Here is a 23,649-nt window from a genome sequence, read left to right on the forward strand (position 1 = left end):
TGGTTTCTATTATTCTTCATGTTAGAACATATTTCAACATAATTCATATTCATTTTTCACAAAATCTAAACAATTAAAACTCATTCAGTTCAATGCGGTGGGAAAGAGCAGGAACCCTCCCTCAGGTAAATGATGGGGTGGGTAGAGTTATGACCCCAGGCAACTAACTTAGAATTTAGAATAAAGTTTTATTCTTAAGGAAGAAATATCCTTATAATTTGTAGAAGCAAAGGCAGTAACCCAGGAACATGGGTGAAGAAGAGGTAGGAAAAGGAGTTATGAAAGTTCTGTGGGGTCTCAGGTCCCAAGCTGGGCAGCCCACATCCAGGCTTAGGTTACTCAGACTCATTTTAGATACACTCCATACCCATCGTGACTTCCTAATCAAGACTGGAGGGCCAAGTGTATTACTGGCTTGTGCTGAATGGGTTGGGAGCCAGCTGGCACTGAATGCCATGGTCACCAGAGCTGGTGGCTGAGTGAGATTGGGAAAGGCAGAGACTGCAGTTGGCTGAGATCCAAGTGAGGGCACAAAGTAGATGGGGACAAGAAGGGACAAGTAATGGTTTGGGTTAGATAGACCTGGCAAAGACTAGAGAGAGGAAGATGGAAGGAAAACAAAAGATGGAGAATCTCTCACTACCTCTCCCCTTACTGCCTGCTCCCTGGCCCAGATAAAGCAGAAGATGGGTCTATTTCTCAGTTTTGCTAAGAGTTGATCCTGCTCATAGTACAAAATAAAAGAGTCGTATTTTTTTTTTTTTGGCCACTGAAAATTAGACATCATTTGATCTAAAAGGTGTTTCAGTGAATAAGAAAAAGTAGACTCGGAGAGATCAAGTAACTCACAGTGATTCATGAGGTACGGATGAGCTGCCTTCACTCACTGCCCCTTGGGGTCCCCTGTTCTGCCACAGGCTGGATCCTGGGCAAAGCAGACTCAGACAGAGTGCATAGGGAGTTACTAGGGAGGACTCTTGAGATGACAGCTAGGAAGGGAAGAAAGGAAGCAAGGGTAAGCAAAGGGAGAAGTTGGGGGCAATGCTGTCTCCATGGAAGACTCCACAAACTCTAGAAGGGATTCTGAAGCTGAAATAGCCCTTCACAGATGTCCTGAGTGAGAGAGCCAGGACTTCACTCCCCTGTGATGATCAGTCCTCAGATGCCATTGCTGTGTTCAGGTGGAGTGACCGTGGGCAAAGGGCACTACTCAGCTGAGGCATCCCTGAAGGGATCTAACTGATAAGAACCATCTGCTTAGAGCAATTCCCGTTTCTGGGGTGAGAAGTTCCTCATTCCTGTAAGGGTAGGTACCTGGGTCGCACATCACAGCTTCCACCACATACGCCTTCTTTGATTTTATGAGTCGGGAAGAATGAGATGGTCACAGAGGCAGAGAGCAGCATCTGGCTGGACCCACAGAAGCAAAATGGGTGATACGTGGAGAATCATTTCAAAATGATTCTGATTTCAAGGAAAAAGAATGTGTACATGTGCTGTGGACACTTCTACACTCAGAAGGCAGCAGGTTTCAGATGGTGTGAACACCACTGCTGCAAGTTCCTGGGTCACCATTGACAGAGACCCACTTTTCTCTAGATGGGCTCTTAGGAAGAGCATTGATCTTAGAGACCAGAGTCCTCCCTTGTCTCTAACATGACCTGACTGAATTGGTATCTCAACCTTTAGCCTATTTCCTCATCTCTCCAATAAAGCATTCAAATCTCTGCCTCACTTAGCCTCTCATCAAAACTATAAGAATAAAATAAATATTTATATAAAAATGCTTTATAGCCTGAAGGCTACATTGATGTTTCCATGAAAATCTTGGGAAAATTCAGATTGGATTGATTCAGAGGTCACGTTGAGACTTGACTTTGGATTCCTACTTGACTGCTTTGTTTGCATTACCTTGATAGATTTTTCAGTCATCAGTAATCAAAGTATTAACTGTTTGTAAAATTTCACTGACTTTTTAAAACACTTGCAGTTATTTGCAGCACTACAGATCTTTGTTATCCATTGCATCTGAAAAAAAAAAAGACATGAAAGTAACTAAAATACAGTCGTTGGTTTTGCCTCTCTATCTCTCACAGAACAGTCTGTTTGCTCTGACGAAGGGAGCATATAGTTTCTCCTTTATTAGATCATTAATTCTAAGCCTGAGAGAACTTACTGTGCCCTGAAAAAACCAACTGTCATAAATACCCAAAAAATACAAGTTGGAGTCAGATTCATGGATCTCAATTTTATAACCTCTAAAATACTTTAGGCCTTTTTTGCACCTCAATTTGACTCTTTCTAAAATGGGAATTTTAAAAATGATCATATTAAGATTCATAGGTGAAATGTAATTATTAATGAAAATTATGAACAATTGAAATAGGTCTTTTCACTAATTTTGACCCTCATTATAATAGTAGAGTACTTGTAGAAATGCCTTTCACAGAAGTCAAGAGGTAAATTTGCTTACTGTAGTCAAGGGACAAGTGAGCCTTCATGTCTGGATGTGATTTTTTAGAATTTTCAAATATTACCTGATCTGATGTTTTCAGATCCTGCTAAACAACACCTAATGGTGGCTTAGGTCCTTACTCTTACTGCTTTAATTTAGGACTTTCAAGGTGACTGGCAAAGCAAAATACCTATCTGAAGAAATCATCTCCATGAAAATTTCAAGATTTATGCAATGGTGAAGTTAGGAAATGATATACCTTCTAAAAGAATAAAGACAGTGAGTTTTTTATTACAAGCAACTGGGAAGGTTAAATTTGAGACCATTACCTTCAGCAAATTGGAAGCCATTATCTTGAGACAGAAAAGGCATTAAAAAGAACTTAAAAAGAATACTGAGGACTTACCTCAAGCCACCCAAAATTTTGTTTAGAATTGGTACTGTCTGTTTTGAGTAGATGGACATTTAAAATGATTATTTTCCAAAAATGTGGCTGGATTAGACAAGTAGGGAAGTGATCAAATTATGAAATCTGCATATCACTGACATCTTCATAGGCTCTTGCCATACTTTTAAAATCAGCAATAAAGCATGAAGGCTATAAAAGGAGACTATGTAATTGTTGTGAGTCAGGCTGACCTTTTATCTGAGCTATGAGTTACGTTGCATAATCAACCAGGCCTTGTATCTACCCAACTTCAAGTCATCTATGGCTCTGCAGCCATCCTGACAGCCGTATTAGGACTGAGAACTTGGTTCCCTAAAGGGCAAAATGACAAGTCATTAACGTGACCAGAGATTCTGATTGGACTCATCTATTGATAATATTAAGAATGTCTCATTCATTAATCTGAGAGCTCCTCGAAGGTAAGAGATGTGTCTTACTTGTATTTAATTGCTATAACGGTGTTAATTAGTCTCTGTCAGGTTGCAGGTCTTGAAATCACCCAGGTTCCTTTGGTTAATGGAGGAGATATCATCAGGACAAGTGGAAAAGTGAAAAGATTAGGACAAAATGTGTGTCCTGAACTCATGGAAAACTGCCCTGGGCTTCATCTCGGTTTACAAAGGACTTCTGGTAGACAAGCCTGCAGCTCAGCCCCTCACTCCTTCCCTGCTTGTTTCTCTGCCTGTGTTTCCTTTCTATTCACAATGGTCACTTCTATCTTTTTATTATTACGTTTTTTTTTCTTTTTTCTCACTCTCATGATTTCATCTTTTTCTTGGTTTCACTACTTATGTACTCAACTCCTCCCACCCTCTGTTTCAACTTACTACCTTCCTTTGTAGAGCTCTATGTGTAGGGTCCATCTCTTTTCTATATCTGTTTTCAGCATTCTCAAAAATGAGAATATGATTGATCATCTATCTCACTCCAAAACGGAGCATCCTTTTTTTGGAAGAGCACTCGTTCCAGACTCCCTTGGCTCCGCAGAGTCCCTAGCAAGCATACACTTAATTGCAGTGGGACCGAGTATCTTACCTCTGGTTCTATCGTCCGTTGCCAGGATGGTCAGGTCACAAGTTTCAGCATATTGACTTCCTTCAGAAAGTCATTGGCTGTGTCAAAGAAAAATAAAGGCAGGCATTTGTTAAAGTGGTGAAAAGAGATTTTATTCAGTAACTACCGACAATAGGGGAAAGAGCTGAGCTCTGATTTGCGTAGATGTGACCTGACATTTTAAAGGGAGAAGGATGGGGTAGAGAAAAGGAGGGAATGGGGCTCAATTAGGATCAGGGAAGTGGAAAATTACAAAGGGTTGGTGGGTGTAAGTACTGATTTGGTCAGCTGGGTCTGCTAGCTGGCAATTATCTGTGTGAGGATTGTATCCTCCCACGGAGACCAGAAGTCAGAAGCCCTCTCCTGTGGTTACATTTCAAAGCAATGGTTTTCAGGTCTTTGATAGAAATACTCCTGAGCTGTAGCAGATACATATCTTTTCAAAGGGACAGAGGAAGAATCCACAATTTTAAGCTCTTTTTAGTAAATGCTAAGAAAGGGAGGAAAGGGGTTTTTCATCAGGTGTTGACTAGAACAGACAATTCTTTTGACACGTTTGTGTTTTTTTCAGATAGGAGCTCAAAAGGGTCCTGGGTGACCCAAGGGACTTGACCTTGAGCGGCTGCTAGAAGCTATGTTAAAGTTTGTTCAAATCTCTTAGTGCAAGGTTTGGACAGGGTTGTTATATACCGAGAGTTCTTTTTGACATCTCAGGTGCACAGCCTCTCCTGTGTTTCTCAGAAGAGTTAATGTCACATCCACTTAATTCAGCATCCACGACAGTACTTGGAGTACCAGCACTTACTGAAGGACTGTTTACAGGCATGAATACGTGTTAATTCGTATGAGCTGGAATAGTTAAAGATATGTTTTGAAAAATTGAACAAAGTGCTCAGAAAAGTTTAGTTACTGTATCAATGACCACTGGCATTCCTCTTCTATGTGAAAAATGTTTCTCTTAAGTGAAGTTGTAGAAATTGTGGTACCACGTTGAATGAGAGTCAGGAAACTTGGGTTCTCATTTTCCCTCTGCCCAAGAACACACATAGCTGGTAGGGTGTGTCCCATAGAAAGATACAAAGTACAGGCCTACACTTGGAGATGTGGCTTGGTGAGTAGAAGGTTTGCTGGATTTCAACTCCAGGGTAAACATCCCTTTATCTTTAACTCCCCAGAAAAATTACATTTTTCCTAGTTTATCCAAGGGTGACATATTGGCTAACACTGGGCCTGCTTATGCTGATAAATATCTTTACAACCTTGTAAAACTCATTTAACTCATAGAAGCCTTACGTGGTCATCTATGAATAATTGAATTTGGTTCCAATGAACATGTAAACAAGTCCATTACAAGTCTGAGACTTTGTAACTAAACTGAGAAATATGTAAAAGTAAGTCAACTAATTTTGTCATAGCAACTTTTTTTGTTTAATCTAAAAGTAAAGCAACAAAGATAATTTCTATGATGGAAGTGATTCTAGAAGCTAAATCTAAAATGTATATGAAGTTCATTTACCCCATTGCATGTTTCTACTTTATTTGTTGTCTCAGGAAAGCTCACTGTTTCTTCTCTACTCTCACACTCAGTTCTGGCCCCAGATGCGTGTGTTTTCCACACCAAGCAATTCTGACTTTAACTGACTGGAGTTAGTGTCAGATCCTGTAAGTTAAGAGCTCCGTCCTACAAGACTGCTCTTCAAGCTTCAGACAACAATCACATGTCCCCAGGTTGGCTATGGTACCCAGGACCCACTGGCTATAAATCAGGGTCTTACAATTCCTTCTTTGAGTTTGATAATTTGCTAGAAGTGCTCAGAGAACTCAGGGAAACACTTCCCTTAACCAGTTTATTATAAAGGATATTTAAGAATATAGATGAACAGTCAGATGAAGAGATATATAGGACACAGTCTGGGGGAAGGGCATGGAGATTCTTCTATGCTCCCTCTGGGTATGCCTCCCTCCCAGCACTTCCTATGTTCAGTATCCTGGAAAGTCTCCAAACCCCATCCTTGGGGGATTTTTATTGAGACTTCACCACATAGGTGTGATCAATCATTAACTCAATCTCCAGTCCCTTTCCCCTTCCTGGAGGATGGAAGGTGGGACTGAAAGTTCCAATCTTCTAATCATAGCTTACTCTTTCTGGTGGCCAGTTCCCACCCTAAAGCTAGCCCACCAAGAGTCACCTCACTGGAGCAAAGGCACTCCTATCACCCGGGAAATTCCAAGGGATTCAGGAGCTCTGTGTCAAAAAAAAAAAAAAAAACAAAAAACAGGATCAAAGAACAAATATTAAAACAAAAGAAGCTCCTCGTGTTCTTATCACTTAAAAATTTACGATGGTCTTAGGAGCTCAGTGACAGGAACTGGGAGCAGAGACCAATATATATACTTTCTATTATTTCACATTTGTGTTTAACACAACGCACTGCTGGAAACATTACTAGATTAGTGTAATAGCATTCGTAATACATGCTCTCATTATGGTAAACAGAAGTGTTACTTACAAAGAGGGCTGCATGGCTTCATAGTCATTCATATACTATCATCTTCATAAGATTTAATTATATGTTCCTCTTTAGCTTTTAGATAGTGACTCGAATGGCCAAGACTGCAGCCTTCCCAGGTTCCAAACATTCTCTGTTATCCTGCCTTTCTGTCTTCAACTCACCACGACCTCTTCTGTTTCTAGAAGCTTTAGCTGAGTTTCTCCACTATCCAGTGCACCTTCCCATCTAGAGGATTTTGCACGTGCCATTCCCACTGTCTAGGCTGCTCTTCCCCCACTTAATGACAGCTTGTAATTTTACATGTATTTTCAGTTGAAAATCATTATCATTTTCTCAGTCAGACTCTTTGCATAAGAGAGGAATTCTCTCCCTGTTGTTTTATGTTCAAAAAGAATTATTGAATAAATGAAGGAAAAGATGAGTAAGCTAACACATGCTACATTTTATGGATAAAACATTACAATTTTGGAGTTTTGTGAATGTTCTTTTCATACAACCACTTTTTTTCTCCACTGAAATGTAGTAGAAAGTGTTTGTTTTGATTTCAGAAAGAATCTAGAATGTGATGGCACAGTTATTTAATGACATGTACTGAAAGTAAAGATGTTTGAGAAACATGGAAGAATTGAGAAGACTTGTCAGTGAATTAAACATGAGTTTGAAGTATAAACGTGAATAGCCCATTATTGCGGGTTTAATTGTACCCCCTGCTCCCAGTCCAAATGTATTGAAGTCCTAACTCCTGTACCTGTGACCTTATTTGGAAATAGGATCTCTGCAGATATAATCAAGTTAAGATGATACTGTTGTTAAGATGATACTGTTAAAAAGATGCTGGACTAAAGTAGGCCCTAACCCAATGACTGATGTCTCTGTAACAAGAGGGCAATTTAAACACACAGACACCTAGGGAAAGTGTCATGTGATGGAGAGAGGCAGATATTGGAGAGATGTATCTACAAGTCAAGACATGCCAAAGGTTGCTGGCCACCACCAGAAAAAAGAGAGAGGCCAGGAAATGTTTTCCACTAGAGGATCAGAGAGAGCATGGTCCTGGTAAAACCCTTATCTTGTACTAACAGTCTTCAAAACTGTGAGCCAATGCATTTCTGTTTTTTCAAGCCACCCAGTTTCTGGTAGTTTGTCATGGCAGACCTCGAATACACACCCACCCACTAATGCCTGGCAGTTACCAACAATGCTTCCAGAATCTGTGATGATCTTTGAAAGATCCAACTGCCTTTTTAAATCAGAGAAACCACCATTCATTTCTTTCAACATTCTGAATAACCATCAGTTGATGATAGAGATGTGTATCCACAAATGCCTACACTTGCAGTTCAAAGTCTGAAGAAGATGAGTCATCAAACTTTCAAAAGTGACCTGGAGATTTGGGGCAAAAAAAAATGGTTATTTGTTTTCAGCAACAAAATCCTGTGAAAACATTTGGAGATCATTTACAATTTGATGATTCTGTTTTTCTCCCTTTAATTGCTTCTCAATGAAAGGAAACTGAAAGAGGATGACTATAACTGTGAGGAGTTTCAATAATTAAAATGTCACCTAGCAACTTTAAGAAACTCTGGCACGAAGCTGAGTATTTTATTTGAAAATAGGAATTTCACTATCTAGTGTTCACAGTTGGGACTTCCCAGCAGGATTGCACAGCTGTGTCTACACTGCACCACAGTGCCATGATGGAGAGTTATATTCAGCCCAACATTGACAAAGAGTCCCTGGGTAGCCAGACGTGGGGTTTTTGATAAGCTTTCAGGTGACTCACTAAAAGTTCCATTTTAATCTTGATTTTGCCATTATATAGGCAATGGCTGAGTTAGTTTGGAGATTTTTATGAGGCTTTCAATGAACTGTTCAGAAACAGGTACTGGCGGAGATGGCTTCTTCATCTTTTTTTTTTATCATTTTATCTTATTATTCTTTTATGAATCTGTTCTGTTTACTGAAAATTCCGTATCATGCTTTAATTTTACCACTCATTCACTCATTTGTTAAGTATTAATTATACAACTATTATGTGCCAGACCTTCAGTTGTTGGATCCTTTAGGGTTGTCTTACCTTCAGAGAGTTGCTTCACTCAGATCACACTTTCTCGGAGACAGCCACGTTTAGTAGCTGGTAGAACTGAAGTGAAACCCTTGCCACTAATTCTAATGAGGATCCACTCTGGTAGGACATTTTCATTCCCGAGCTCACCAGAACTGGCTAAGGCTGGTGTAGGTCAGAGAGGGCCTGGCATCCGGGAGAATTTCAGTGGTGGCCCTCTGCAGTAGGCCAGGGCAGACTGCAGGAAAGACCATTCCAGTATTGGCCACCTAATAGCAACTGGGGTGCCAGAATTAGAAATAGTAAAGATTAGGCAATGGTGCTTCACCACCAGAAGGCAGGAGGCTATAATTTTTATGATGAGTGACAAGGTGAGAGTAGCAGCCCAGAGGCCTGGTGCAGATGGTGTTATGAAGCTGGTTGATAGAATACAGAATCTCTGGGGATGCACAGCCAACAAGGGCAGTGCCGAGCTCCGACAACTCTGGAAGTCAGAGAGATCTACGATTTTCGTCCCAGCTCAATTATTTCCCATCTGTGTGGCATTAGCCTACTCACTTAACTTCTCTGAATTTTTATTTTTCTAAGTATCAGGGCTAATAAATCCTGCTTTCCTAGATTCCTGCTAGATTTAAATTAATTATATACCAAAATAGAGAGGACAGAATTGGGCTCATAGTAAGATTTTGATAAGGGGTAGCAATTAGGGTTTCATGCATGATACTAACTAGCAGAAAATTAATGAACCCCTCTTTAGAATTTTAACAAAAAGAGCTCTCTAAGCAATAGATTAGGAAATATTTGGGAAGGAAAAAAATACTAGATACCTACTTTGGCTTATCAGCCACAGAATAATAACAAATGCTCCAGATAAATGTAAATTGTCTTAAGGCAATGGGAATGAGTCAGGGCCCTTTAGGAAAAAATAATACTCACCAATAAGGTAAAAGAAGAAATTTAAGACCTAGTTTCTACTTTAGAGAAATTTAGGTAGACCTTTAAATAAATACATTGAAAAATATATAACTTTGAGGAAATACTCAGGAGAGCAAAAATATCTTTTCGAGGACTGGGAGATGTAGAAAGATAATTCAAATAATGTGATTTCTATTTTTATAGTTAAAAGACCATTTTATGGTATGTATCTTGAGGTTTGCCTCGTAAAAAAGATGACATTTCTTTAAATCTAAATATAAATGCATGGCAAAAAAGAGAAGACAGAAGCAGGCTGTCAACATGTGACAGTCAGCTGCCAAATTGTAAGTGAACAATGATAGTAAATGAAGACATATGACATGAAATCTGTTCTTAGACTTGAGAAAGATTAAGTTGGGCAATATTACACATTTTTCATGAATATCAAAAACTAAAAGTGAGGCTACGCATATCTGAATAGGTAAGGTCTCTGTCTATTTCCTAAAATTAAAACACCTCTCCTCCAGCCCCTAGGCACACTTAAACTTTTTAAACATTTTCTCTAAATTTTAAACTTTATCTCTAAAATCTATCTGATTGTCAAAAATGTGACAACTTTTTAAAGTTCTTTTGGCCAATCTCATTTTCCCTAAACCTGTCTTGCTGGTTCTTTTCCCCTTTGAGATCAGTTCCTTCTAGAGGAAACAAGAATAGTTCAGTTGTGACTTTGGGGTGATAATTTATCCAATAAATGAAAATTGTAGAATTAAATCTTAAAAATATTCAAATTCAGTTCAAGTTCTACTGCACCCTCAATGTTCAATTTTGAGTGGGTTAGTTATTACTTTAAGCATTGTTTTACCATTTATGAACTGAAGATTAATAATATCATCCCCATTTTGGATAACTAGTTTATTTTGTCTATTTATCTGATTGCACTTTCAATAATAAAATAATATTACGTATACTAAAGTATTTTAAATGTTAAAAGATTTATGGGTCATCTATTTTATTATCTTCAGGAACTGGATTGTTGACTGAACAGTTAAATTTGATGTAAAACTATTTTTTAATATTATCCATACTTTGCATGACGGCGGAGCAATAGTCAAATGACTTGCTGTGTTTTTGGCCAGCAGAACAGTGTGGCCTTGACACCTAACAGGTTTCCTGAAAGGGAAATTTCATTCTTTCTCTCACTATTCATAGTTTCCCTCTGTTATGATTAGTAAACCAACCAAATGTTAGCAAAAAAAAAAAAAGTGAGGAATGAAGATGAAGAATAAATCATATTTAATCATTTTTATTGAGATAATTTACATAAAATAAAATACATAGTTTTTTTAGTGTTTTTAGTGTTTAGCTTGATGAATTAGACGAATCTATGTATGTTACTGCCATTCCAATCAAGTTATACAACCTTCCCTTCGTTCCAGAAAGTTCCATCATCCCCCCCATGACAGTAAATCCTGTCACTTACCCAAGGCAACAATTGTTTTTAAATCTATCCCCATATCTTACTCTCTACTTTAGCATTTCATACAAATGGAACCATACCCTATGCATTTATTTGTATCTGCCTTCATTTGTTTAAAAAAAACATATTTGAGCTTCACCTGTGTTGAGGTCTGTAGCAATAACACATTATATTTTTATTGCTGATGACTATTCCGTTTCATGAACATAGCACAACTTTGTTTAATCATTCTCCTGTTGACTGACATTTGAGTTGTTTTTCAATATTTGTGGTTATGACTAAAGCTGCTATAACCATTCTTGTATAACCATATTTGGACACAGGTTCTCATTGATCCTAAATAAATATGGAGTAGCGATATTTCTTAGGGCTTGTCCTTTTTAACTTTTATTTTTTTAAAGCACCAAACTATTTTTAAGTGAGTACATATTTTACACTTCCACCAACAGTGCCAGAGAATCCTAATTGTTCCTCATCCTCCCAGTGCTTGGTATTTTCACTCTTTTCTTTCGATTTTGAATTTTAACTGAGTGATCTCTTATTGTGGCTTTAATTTTAATTTCTCCAGTAACCAATGATGTGGTATATTTTTCCATGTTCCTAATAGAATTTACATCAACTTTTTCAAGAATTTGTTCAGGTAGTTTGCCCATTTTTATTGGACTTTCTTTTTCCTTTTTTATTATATATTTGAGCTATGTATAATCCTATATGCAAGTTCTTTTTCAAATATATCTATTGTGTATATTTCTTCAAGTCATTGAATTATGATTCACTTTTTCAGTGGTGACTCTAAAGAACCAAATGTATTAATTTTTATAAAGTACAATTTATCCTTTTTTTTTATTGCTATGAATGAAGTATGTTCTCCCAAAATTCGTATGATGAAGTTGTAGCCCCAAATACTTCAGAATGTGCCTGGATTCAGATAGGATCTTTAAATCTTTAAATGTCTGTTAAGGTAAAATAAAGTCTTGTGTGTGGGCCCGACGCCAGAAGGACTTCTATCCTTATATAGGATAAAGCCATAGATACAAACATGCACAGAAGAAGACCGTGTGAGGACACAGAAAGATGCAACCATCTACAAGCCAAGGAGAGAGGACTCAGAAGATCAACCCTACTGACAAACATCTTGAATTTAGACTTCCAGCCTTCAGAACCGATGAAAAACAAACTTCTCTTATTTAAGCTACTCAGTCTGTGCTACTTTGTTATGGCAGTCCCAGCTAATACAATGACAATTTTTTTTTAATTTTAATTTTTAATAAATTTTTGCCTTTTCCAAGACTGTAAAGCTATTCTCTTTATCTATTAATCTGTCAGTGGAGTCTTCAGTTGTTTCCATGTCTTAGATATTGTAAATAATGCTGCAAAATCATGGGAGTGCAGCCATGTCTTGGAGATACTGATTCCACCCTCTTTGGATATACGCCCAGATGTGGGATTGCTGGATCACACATAGTTCTCCTTTCTTCTGAGGAACCTTCATACTATTATCCATAGTGGCTGCACCACTTCACACTCTCAGGGACAGAACATAATGACTCCCTTTCTCCACATGGTAGACAACATTTGTTTTTTTAACTTTTTGTTATCTCTATTTTTTTTTCTTCTTAATAACCTCTCTGACAGGTAGGGTTTTGATTCACATTTATGTGATGATTAAGGATGTTGAGCAATTTTTCTTATACTTGTTGGCCATTTGTATGTCATCTTTTGCAATATATCTATTCAAGTCCCCTGCCCATTCCATATCTTGCAGCTTCTACAGATCTGCTAGTGTCTCATCACTTTTGCTGAAATAATGCTGTGTAACAAATCATCTCCAAACTCAGTGGTTTGTAAAAACAATGAGAATTTCTCACTCGTCGTTTTGCAGGTCCTCTGGGGCACTACTGGCTTTAGCATGTAACTAGGTTGTGGGTTGGATTGAAGCTGAATCCACAGCTAACTAGGCGTGTTCTTCCGAGTGGAAGGTAGAATCACAAGAGAGCGGATGGTAACACGTGTTGCAGACTGAAGTCTCCATTTAGAAGTAGGAAGGCGTCTTTCTGGTCATATTCTATTGGTCACAACAAGTCACATGGTCAAGTGTAAAGTCACTAGAACAGAATACATACTCTGCCAGAATAGGAGAAATTCTGGGAAATATTACAGAGTTACATAATAAAGGCTAAGGCTGTTACTCCTAGAATGGGCTAGTGAATCATTGGGAATAACTTTCCTGCCTTTATTTGACTGCTTAGTACTACTTTTCCATTTGAATGTGCTCCATTCATTTTTTTTTTTCCTTTAAAAACCTCTCTCCTCATCCAAAACCCAGTGGCAGAGAGGGTTGTTCTAGGTGTGATCCTCGCATCCTGTGCTTTAATCCATAATAACACACTTCATAATATGCATAATCCCTGATTTTACTTTCACATACTCAATGATTGTAGGGGAAGTCTCAGGTCACGCTGTGTTTTGCACCTTGGATCTTCAGCTCTTTGCATGTCACCAAGTACAGGGTTAGCATTTGGAAATGTTAAATAAACGCCTAACTAGATGACCGGATGCCTTATCTGCTTTTATTCCTACCGACACTTAATTAGTTTTACTCCAAATTTAACTATAAGAAAAGATGCTCAAATAGTTCTTAGGAAAATCTAATGTACACAGATCACTTTCCAGGCTGAGTGCAAATATGCACAGGGAAAAGAAAGATAGACAGAAAGAAAGGAGGGAGAGGGGAAGGAGAGAGGAAGGAAGAAAAGAAAGAGAGAGAGAGAGAGAAGGAAAGAAAGACAGAAGAGAGAGATGTTAGGAGAAAAGGAAATATTAACCATAGTTTTAAGCTCTGAAAAGGAATAAAGTATCAAATAGATATTGAGGCAGTGTACTAAATGAAAAACACGGCTACATACAGTGTATTTAAAATACACTCAGTTTACATAACTCATTCTTCCTTTGCTTAAGCTTTTTTTTTTTTCTTTAGATTTTGTTTCCTACTTACGGCAGATTGCCTAGGATACAAGTTTAGGAGAATGCTATACAAAATTTTAGGTGACTATGCTATGATTTTGTACAAATAATTGAGAATTTCATGTGTGGGCTAATTGTTTTGTTTATACTACAAATGCTAAATTTAATACAGCCTTGGCAGGGAGATGTGTTTCTTCTGCTAATTTACAGGTGGTGATAGAAATTTTAGACGGTAAACTGTATTTCCCAATAATATTCAACTATTAATGACAGAGCCAGAATTAAAACACAGGTTAGTATAAAAATGTTAGTATTTTTAATTTCAAATTAGCGTATGTACGTTAAAAAATCAAGGAATTCTGAATCAAGATAAATTATCAATTAAAGCACTAAGGCAAAGTGTATAAAAATCTTACAGTGTCTAGAATTATTATCTTCCTCTTGACTTCCATTTCTAAGACATTTGAATATTTTTCTAACTCCAATGCTAATAGTCAAAATGAGGCTTTTTTCTTATTTAATTCTTGTTAAGAAGATAACAGCTTCCATTCTTTACTCATCTTTGGCCTTTGAAACTGGGATTCAGCATGAGCATACTTTTGGCAATTACTGTCATCTGGAATAACTTTTAATCTTTCTTTTCCAATTGGCCTTTTACCTGGTCCTCATTACTCACCACCAAACAAGATGTCTTCCTCTTGTTAACATTTTTTTACCTTATTCCCTTTCAACTGTGATTTATTATCAGCATAAGCTGTGTATTTTGGCGAAGCAATTCCTTTGATTTGTCCAGTCAAATCAAATCACACTGCATAATGAGAGATTTCCAAAGAGGCAGCCCTGTATTTCTGGAGATAGCTCCCAAAGCCGAAAACACCCACAGTATCCATTAATTAACACATATTTAATGAGCATCCTTTTTGTCTAAGATGTGGCAGTATTCTTTGAGTGGATCTATGAAGATTAGATCCAGCTACTGACGTTAAAAATTTTCCAGTCCATCTGAGGATACTGGAAGATGCATGTTAAAAGATAACGTATTATTTTAACAAGATGTGGAGTATGTCCTACATTATGTGTTTGGTACTGAACACTGAGGTTAAGGCAATATACAAAAAAGGCAAAAAATCCTCACTCTTGTGTCCCTTATATTTTAACAGGGAACACAAGCAATAAAGAATAAATATGATAAGTAATTAATAACAGACTAGGAAGCTATAAATGCTATGGAAAAATACACAGATTACGGTGGGTGGAAAGTGCTAGGGGCTGAGTGGGGTTACACTTTTAGGTGAGTAGCTAAGGCAGGGTGTAGTGAGAAAGCAGCATGTGGATACCTTGTTGATTAGTGTCCCTGGACAATGGAGCAAATAGGTACAGACTTTGAAGCGGCAGCACCTGCTGAATGTGTAGTCAAGAAACTGGCAGTTGACCAGTATGTTGCAGCAAAGTATGCAAAATGGTACTGATAGGGAATAAGATTAAAGAAAAAAAGGTTTCATTATTTGGCAATTCTTGTAGGGCCTTTTACGTCACTCTAAGTTCTCTGGGTTTTGTTCTTGAAGAAATAAAAAGGCATTGTCGGAAGAATATTATCTAACTTCATGAGGACAAATATACCTGCCAAAGAATCAGCTGAAGAACACAGCAAAAACCCATGTTAGTGATGATGGAGGCTTGGAGAGGGGTAGCAGGGGTGGATGTGGTAAGAAGTTGGTCTCACTAGAGGTAGTGAGAAGTTCAGGATATATTTTGAAGGAAGAGCCAACAACATTTTGGGATAGATTGGATGTGGTGTCTGAGAAAATGAGAGATGGCTTCAAGATTTTTGAACCAAAGCAATCTAAGAAAGAAACTCCTAAAATAAAACTATAGATTTCTGGAATTGAAGTAGTTTGATACAATCATAATAATGTTTCCTCCACTGGTGGAGAAAAAACAAAAATCTTACAGATGAAGCAGGTTGAAAACTGAGTCTTCAGGAATGGGTAGGATTTAGAGAGAAAAGAGCACAGGATGAATTGAGGTAAATGCCACAAGCAGGAAAAGTAAGATACACACAAAGTGAAGTAATGTAAGGCTCATAAACTTGATTTGAACCAAGAGTCTAGGGAACTAGGAAAAACAATTAAACAATTAGAAGTCAGTTAGGAATTAAATTGGGGAGACTTTTAGAGGTTAGACCAAATTGAAGAAGATTAGTAAATAGAAAATATACATAATAATTTTTAAAGTCTCTGGAGATAATGAGGGAACACAATGATACTCTTTAATCTAATTGAAATCTATTTTCATTCTAAGTGACAACACAAAATTCCCTACCTGTGCTAAGATAGTCAGTACTTGTGTTCATCCATGGTAGTAGGTTTTATCCATTTAGAAGCCAACCTTTAGATCATCAGTGATTTCAACTGCAGTGCAGAGTGGGCACAGCAATAACCAGGCCAATTCGGGCAGCATTTCAAACCTGCAGCCCTTATCAAAGGCTTCAGCCATCAAGCATGGTTTATTGCACTTAGTTGAAAGTGATGCCTTTGTTTTTTATTTATATAATAAGCAAATGATTGGGTGTCACTCGGAGAGATAGTGGTGATCATCGAGTGACTGAACAAAGCAGCAGAAGGACCACCCATTGCTCGCTTACGACTGCTCAGTGATTTAATGGATGGTTTCCTAGAAACAGTCTTTAACATACCATCTTCTCAGCAGATGTTGCATGACACATGGGCTTTGTCCAGTCAAATGCCTGTGTTTTTGTTTGTTTGTTTGTTTATTTCCTAACAGAATGCCTCTGTTTATGCATGTGTGTGTTTTCTAAGAGAGCCACGTTGTAGAATCTATGCTCATGGATAGGAAAGCTGAGAGGTGACAGGGAAGCAAGGGGCTGCACACAACACTGTGTTACCTCTAGAAGAAAAGTACTAAAGGCATATAATGTAGTTTGTATGTATGTGAAGAAGAGCAACATAAAGTCAGTTATATCCTCTGTCACAACTACAGATGCGACTAGGTATAGAGTACAATGCAGGTGCATCGATGTACATGCACTTTGAAAGGGTGAATTTTTTTGCAATACAGAGTATTTTCAAGGACAGTAGCTAGAGTCCCACAGCTGAAAAAAATTTGCAGGAGGAATTTTCCTCAAAAGTACTTTCTAATATTTGCTTTCACACTGTACCTTTGAAGTGAACTAAACGACCGACATGGTTTAATCTAAACACTGATTCACATTGACTACAGATCTCTTACAGCGGACAGAGGTACTCATCCTTCACGTGAGTCTCATTACTGTCTGCTGACTTTTGTGCACCACCTAATGCATGTAGGAGAGCTCTGTCAGCACATTACCAAAATCCTAGGGTCCCAGAGTCTGGGGAACAGTGCATTTATTCACGCGTAATAAGTGCCTCTGGACCACAAGCAATTTGCCTGTAGAATGAGTCAACTTACCATTTCTCTCTCTCACATCAGTCTCTCTAACCAAATTATCCTGAAACTGCATTTCCTAAGCTTCATTTACCCATGTATCATCCACATGCTTCATGACTTGTAGTATTTTAAAATTTTTAATTAAATTGACTAATTTTAAACAGGTGCTAATAATACTTACTTCACAGTAATATAACCACTTCAATAGTAAAACACAGAATGTACATTTGTACCATTAAAAACCATCTTGAATACTGTTTATCATGTCTTGAAATATACTGATTCCCAAATTTTACTTGGCAGTAAGATAGGATTCTCCCGAAATCCACGTTGAGGTTGCGCTCAACTGTACTCCACTGTTGTAAAATTATGAGAATTATTTAACACATTCATTCAACAGAAATGACGCTCAACTCTTGATTTTATGAGTGTACTTTCCCGTATCAGGGAATCATATGAGAACATGGCTTGGTGTCCATTTTCAAAGAGCTTATAATATGTCAGGAACACAAATTATCATGTTGCAAGAAACCAAGAGAGTGTAGATAAAGCTATGAAGGAATTTAGAAGGAAACATACTTCTCACTGGGGATAAGAATTACAGAATAGGTAGAGTTTGTCTTGGGCATTTAAGTGGCAGATTAAACATTTAGTCTATGAACATTATGGGGAGTGATGGAAGACGTTCCCAAAGACTTCTGATGGCAAGAATGACATTAACTAAAGTACTGACAGAAAATCGCTGGGCAGGATCTGGAGACTGCATGTGGCTCTTAGGGCACAGGGTATAGGAATTTCACTTAGTGGAGAAGAAGGCTGGAAGGTAGCAGATTGTGTGATGCTCCATTTGCTAGGGTAGGAGATTTGGAATTCTGCAGTAAGTGTTCTGTAATTGGCCTTCTATTACATGTATGTATATTCACTTGCTATATTGTGTAATAGATTATCATTATGAAATAGTTAACCTCATCACTGTTACTGATGTTTTGATAGTGTGTATAGTACATGAGTATTATTGCTAATGTGATATGTTACATGGCTAATATATTAGGGTATTTTGTATGTACGTCTACACGCATATGCGTGTGTATACATACACATGCAGAGGGCATTGCTGCTCTGAACATTATGTATTATTTAAACCGAATAGAAAAAGCACATTATTAAGTAGACTTTGTTACCCATGTTTTCATATATGGAAAGTGACAATCAGAAACACTGTCACTGTCTAAAGTCACAGACTTATTTATGATTCATACCCAAGTCCATGATGATGCCATGCTTTCATGACGCAAAACCTCCCTGATAGATATTGACTAGGGTAAATGAGTTTCTCTTATTCAGATGCTTCTGGTGGCTGATTCCTCTTTTCATGAGTTATAAATAGAGTCTCTCTGGTTCAGAACAAACATGCAGCCTCTCTCACAACGGATTCATAAAATTGCCATTGATAACCGGAATTTAATAACCACGATACTGAGGATGAGTAGCGGAAACAGACTTGGCTGCACAAACTGTAGCTAGCAGATGTTTTACTGAAGGCACGACTTCACTGAACGCCAGCGTCTTCATTTGGAATACAAGGATCTCTGATTTCAGTTATCTGAAAATCCTTGCCTTTAAATGTATGACGATGTTAGAACATCCTTACCACCAGGAAGGAGGCAGGTCTCAGTCATTTTATCATGTTATTGATTTCAAGTAATCAACATGATCATTTTCAGAAAAAGTAAAATAATTGAGGTTGTTTGGAAAACTGCTGTTACTTTTGAAGACTATACAAATGGAGAGATATTCTTCATTGTGTTTTGATGGTGGTATCATATAAAGGAAAAATATCCATGGATTTGAACCATGAATCAGTCACTTCCTGCCTATGTGATCTTGAATAAGGTATCCATAGATGCTGAATTTCAGCTCCTGTGTCTATAGATGTAGGGTGTTAACGACCAGGGAGACTAGCCATAGATCTGGCACTTAACATAACAGAGATAATGCAGAATGCTAATAGGAAATTTGGGCATCAACTGGCCCTAGGTGACATAGGTTGTAAAACCTTGAAGGTACCTGACTTAACCTCTTGAAGTCTTCAAAACAGAGGCTATAATCATACCTGCTTCAAAGTGTGGTTGTGAAAAACAGAAGACATGGTATATAAAAACTGGCACAGTGCCCAGTACCGATATCAATCCATCAATGTAAATGAATATTTTCTCATTAGTTTTAATAACTAGTAACAACCACAACTACTAATAACTGATAATAATAAAAGATAATTGCTATGATAATTACTGTTCCCATAAGAGGAACTTAAGATCATGTCATTTTGACTATTTGAAATGATGTGTAATTTAAAATCCCAGTGGATTAACAATTTCAAAAACAGTATACATATTTGAAGTGACATAACACATGGAGTATTTATTTCAGTAAAGCTTTAACACTGGCCTCTGAAAATTAGGTGCCAAGAACAGAATTTCCTTAAGTGGTAAAGAGACATTTTGAAAATTCTTTTAGTTTTTGTTTGTTTGGTTTTTTTAAGCTGTGAATAACAGATTAAAATTGCCAAATCACATTATTACCAAGAAACCTTTCTAACATAATATTATTAAACTGTATGAGAAAGACCATTAAAATTTCTTAGTTTTATTTCTAAAAGTTCTAGGAAAAGCGATATCCCAAATCCACTCTTTGATCATTGTTTATGGAAGCTAAGAAAAGAGATCTATTTTCTCTTCTAATTTTATATACAAGAACACATATTCTGTTACATAAAGTTTTGATGTTCAAGCACAAAACTATTAAAATATGCATTGGAATCAATTTATAATAATTAGGAGTTTGAATAGGAAGCAGTGTCTTTCTGGTGTCATTTTTCTTAACATACCAGCCTATTTTATTATTTAATTATAACCACAAGTTGTTTCATTTTCAGGGTAAAAGAGCCAGTATGATTTTACTGTTTGTGTGACTGTTCTCCACGTTTATTTATTCTTGTCCTGCCTTTTGCCCTGATGAATGCATTATCTGTTCTTTCCTAATCCTGCTACCCAGGAATGGGAAGGGATATCCGGCTTGGGTGCCTTTTGACCTCAATCTTAAGTGCATTGCTGCATTCCTGAAAGGCAAACCAGCGTGCTGTTTCACGTCTCCATTCCTGAAATCTCATACTTCACGTACGTTGTGTTTGTCTGCTTTATTTGCCTCAGGATAGAAATCCTGACCTTCTGGGCCATTCCCTCTACCATGCACTTTTGCAGTTCTTGAAACCTCCTTCACCATGAGAAAAGTAAAGCAGAGCAAGAGAATTGAGGACTGAGATTATTTTATAAATGAAGGAAAGGCAGCAGATAAAATCAACCATGTAGGCTGTCTTTGAATGCACTCACATAACTATAAATCTATCCATTTTAAACCCTTAATATATATACACTTATATTTATAATTTATTCATATATTTGGCATAAAAATATTATTTGTCTTATGTAAGTCTCTATTAACGCCTATAAGACAGGGAGTTGGTGCTATGACCAGGTCATGTGCTTAAAAAGTGAAATCTCTATCATCTGGATGAATATCACAAGGAAAAATTGAGCCAAAGGAGCCAGATGCAGAAGAGTGCACTAGTTATGATTCCGTTTTATACCAGTCTGTGCCCTTGGGGATCATGCTGGTACTTAGTCTTGGCAGGTCAGTAATGACTGGACAAGAGTGTGAGTCCTGCTAGGTGTGGGTCTTTGGATATGTGTGAGGTCACTGTGAAAATTCGTTGTTCCACTATTATGACATCTTTCATTACATACATTTCAATTTAACAAAATGTTCTGAAAAGCATTTCATGTAGAGAGTCAAATTTACAATTCTTATTTATAAACATGTAGGCTTCTTTTATTTTATCAATTTTGAAAGGCACAGAAAATTGCATTTTACGAAAACAACACTTCAAAAGGAAATAAAGAGACTACAATTTAGAGCAAAATTACCCCAAATCCCTAATAGTTCTTCAAAATTTTTAGCACTTTCTATTTCAACAATAATAATATCCTGACAGACTTTGGTCCCACAGAAGTGATTAAAAGGGAGTCCTGCCTACAAGGAGCTTGCGATCTAGTGGGAAAGAGACGAACAAAAGCCAAGGGAAATTAATCTTTAATATGGCAATGACTCTAATAAAAGTGTATTGCAATATTGCAGTTCTGAGGAAGAACACATGAGCATATGCTTTTGTGTGTAACCCATGCACATCCTCCTGTACACTTTAAATCATCTCAAGATTACTTACAATACCTAATACAATGTAAATGCTACATGGATAGTTGCCAGTGTGTGGCAAGTTTAAATTTTGCTTTTTGGAATTTTCTGGATTTCTATTCCCTGAATATTTTCTGTCCACGTTTAGTGAACTTTGTGGTTGTGGAATCTGCAGGTTTGGAGAGCCAACTGTAGTCTCAACATGTTGGACTCCAGATGGGAGCGTCCCTTTCTAAAGATGAGGTCAAAGGAAGAAAATGTGTGTGCCTTCTCAGTGTCCCTAGTGACGATGCCCCAGAAAAAGGACAAAAGTGTGAAAGGAGGATAAAAGGAGCAGCCCCATGGAAGGTACTTTAAAGTAATTAATTATGACCCTAATGAAAACATATATGGAGGATGGAGTATCAAGGAATAAGAAGAGGGAGGCAGACAGAGAACTGCTCCTTAAAGAGCTTTTCTTCTCCTTATTTGCAGTCCAGTTATGAGGTCCCCAGCATGTGGGTTAACACCATCTCCAGGATACAGGTATCTTGATTCACCATCCACATGTACATGCACAGGACCTAAACCCAGTTCAGAAGCTCTAAGTCATTTAGACAACGGGCAACCTAAAGCATGGTACTCAAAGATAGTAGTCTTAGCTTCTCAACCTTGGTTACTGGCCAAATTAGGATGTGTGTGGCTCATTAGCAGGGTTTCAGAAGTGACCTTAAAAAATATGTTCCTTCTTATCCTGGCAAAACACAAACAAAATAGACACGTGAATGCTTGTGGTGAGGGGAAAAATTAAAAGCAAACAAACAAAAATTCTTCTAGAAGAGAAGCACTTCCGAAATACTTAGTATCCTGGCAGGACTTGAACAGATGAATCCACATGTTTAAATCAACACCTTAAAAAACTATCAGCAGAAGGATGCATTTCCTTGGGAGTCCAATGGGCTGAAAGTTTAGTTGAATGAATAGAGAAGCAAGTCTAATGGAAGTGCTCAGTTCATCTTAAATTTTTTCATACTACGAATACACCAGCTCCCTCATAAAGGGTTCCATTAGTCTATAAAACAAAGTCAAGACTCTTTATTTTAGCATCATCTAAATCCTGACAGTCTCCCCAGACTCTATGTTCTTTATTTCCCCATACTCACACAATGCATTTCTGCTACGGTGATATCCTTGAAATTCCCAAATCAGCTGTACTTTGTCATATTTCTACATGTTTAAATAGGCCCTTTACTTTACCAAGAATGACCACTGCATCAAAGATTATACATTCCAACACCTTCACACTGCCTACCATAACGGAAAATTTCCATAAACGTTTGTGAAATGTAAAAAGTGAAAGAATATTAGATTGTATTTGTGAATTTAAAGGCATTGTTCAAGGTTATGGAAAGATGCAAAATTTAAATACTCCCTGAACTTGCAACGATGATTACCTCCTCCACCATCCTGAATCTCCATCAGACACAGCTCATTTATTCTCACCGGGCACCTAATAAGAGAGTTGTTCAGGACATGAGAGCCTGAGGTGGAATTCCTTAGTTCTTGATAACAGTTTTGAGACCCTGAGAGTTTACATCTGGAGTGAAGTGAAAGCATGTTGTTTTTCCTACCCTGGAATTTGAAAATGCCAAGTTCTCATTCTCCATTCCAATTATCTATTTTCATTGTCTATTCTGATATCACTGCTGATTTGTAAAAATGTCTTGAGTATAACAATACTAATATGATGCAATTATTAGAAGTTTACAGTTTGCCAGGCACTGGTGTATACTGACTGCCTCATTTAATAGTTTCAAAAATGCCATCAATTGGATTCCAATAGACAGACGCTTTATAGATGACAAACTTAAGGCAAGAGATTTAAGATGTATTGCCAAAGGGCACACAGATGATAACAGATGGAGCCAGGATTTTAAAACATGAAGAGCCCAGAGTCCTTGCTCTTAGTTTCTATACTATCGTGTTTCCACGTTTCTACCATATTGACATATATTTCCCACTGTGTTCTAGGCTCAACGCTCAGTACTTTGTATTAACATTATCTCATTTGAAACATACTAGAATTTTATTTTCTATATA

This window comes from Vicugna pacos, chromosome 6 (assembly GCF_048564905.1).
Source record: "Vicugna pacos chromosome 6, VicPac4, whole genome shotgun sequence".
NCBI lineage: Eukaryota > Metazoa > Chordata > Mammalia > Artiodactyla > Camelidae > Vicugna > Vicugna pacos.